This window comes from Delphinus delphis, chromosome 13 (assembly GCF_949987515.2).
Source record: "Delphinus delphis chromosome 13, mDelDel1.2, whole genome shotgun sequence".
Lineage (NCBI taxonomy): Eukaryota > Metazoa > Chordata > Mammalia > Artiodactyla > Delphinidae > Delphinus > Delphinus delphis.
Window position 1 is genome coordinate 8,397,154 of NC_082695.1, and position 1,864 is coordinate 8,399,017.

The 1,864-nt window shown below is 37.2% G+C and overlaps 1 non-coding gene across 1 annotated transcript; it reads right to left on the reverse strand.

The window, feature by feature from the left end:
* Positions 1-226: 226 nt before the first annotated feature.
* On the reverse strand, positions 227-299 carry TRNAK-UUU (transfer RNA lysine (anticodon UUU)). Its single transcript has one exon. It is a non-coding gene; the product is annotated as a tRNA-Lys (tRNA).
* Between the last annotated feature and the right edge of the window lie 1,565 nt (positions 300-1,864).

Sequence of the window (1,864 nt, forward strand, 5' to 3'; positions counted from 1 at the left end):
ACTTCATATAAATGGAACCATACAATATGTGGTCTTTTGTGTCTGGCTTCTTTCCCTTAGCATAACGTTTTCAAGGCCATCCATGTCATAGTATGTATCATTAGACTTCATTACTTTTTTTTTATTGTGGGAAAATACACATAACATAAAATTTACCATCTTAACCTTTTTTTTTTTTTGGTGGGGGGAGGGGGTGTGCCGCACCACACAGCTTTCAGGCTCTTAGTTCCCCAACCAGGAACTGAACCTGGGCCCATGGCAGCAAAAGCACCAAGTCCTAACCACTGGACCACCAGGGAATTCCCTTAACCATCTTTAAATGTACATTTCAATATTTTAAATATGTCTACATTGGTTCTACAGCCAATCTCCAGAATTCTCTTCATCTTATAAAACTGAAGTCTATTCCCATAAAACAGGAATTCCCCATTTTCCTTCTCCCACCCTCTGCAACCACCATTGTATTTTGTCTCTATGAATTTGACTCCTCAGGAACCTCATATAAGTTGAATCATACAGTGTCCTTTCTTGACTGGTTTGTTCCACTTAGCATAATATGCTCAATAACCTTGTCATTCATGTCATAGCATTTGTCAGAATTTCCTTTCTACTTCTTTAACTTTTTATGACTGAATAATACTCCATCATATGGCTATACCACATTTTGTTTATCCAGTCATAAGTTGACAAACACTTAGGTTATTTCCACTTTTTGGTTATTACAAATAACAGTATTATGAACATTCATATACAAGTTTTTGTATAGACATGTTTTCAGCTCTCTTGGGCATTTACCTTGGAGTAGAATTGCTGAGTTATATGGTAAGTCTATGTTTAACTTTTTGTGGAACTGCAGAAGTATTTCAAAAACTTTTTCACTGTACCATTTTACATTCCTACCAGCAAAGTATGAAGGTTCTAATTTCTACACATCCTCACCAAGGATACTGGAAAAAAGGATATTGTTATCATCCATCTTCTTTATTATAGCCAACTTAGTAAGTATGAAATAATATTTCATTGTGGTTTTGTAAGCATTACCCTGATGGCTAATTTTCATATATTTATTGGCCATTTGTATCTTTTTTGACAAAATGTCTATTCAGATCCTTCGTCCATTTTTTAATTGGGTTATTTGTCTTTTTATTGTTGAGTTGTAGGAGTTCTTTATTCTAAATACAAGTCCCTTCTCAGACATATGACTTACAAATATTTTCTCCTATTCAACTTCATTATTTTGCATGTGGATATCCATTTGTCCCAGCACCATTTGTTGAAAGACTATTGTTTCCGCATTGAATTGTCTTAGCACCCTTATTGCAAATCAGTTGATCATAATTGTGACAGTTCACTTTTGGACTTCTCAGGGTTAACCTTATAAAGAGGTTCTGGTTCCCATCTGATCCTTAGCCCTGGGTCCCAGTCATCCTGTCCCACTTCTTTTTACCTATCATCCCTGTGTGTGCGTATTTCTAGCATAAGGCAAGGAGATTTGGGGGCATCGATTATTTTTAGTTTACGACTAATACAAGGTTGAGGGTTAGTCAAACTCAAAACTGCGTCTGTTAATTTAAGCTCAGATTTTTTTTTAATTTATCTTATTTTTTTTTGGCTGTGTTGGGTCTTTGTTGTTGTGCGCGGGCTTTCTCTAGTTGCAGCAAGAGGGGGCTACTCTTCTTTGCGGTGCGCAGGCTTCTTATTGTGGTGGCTTCTCTTGTTGCAGAGCACAGGCTCAGTAGTTGTGGTTCGCGGGCTTAGTTGCTGTGTGGCACGTGGGATCTTCCCAGACCGGGGCTTGAACCCATGTCCCCTTCCTTGGCAGGTGGATTCTTTTTTATTTTATTTTATTTTATTTATTTTTGGC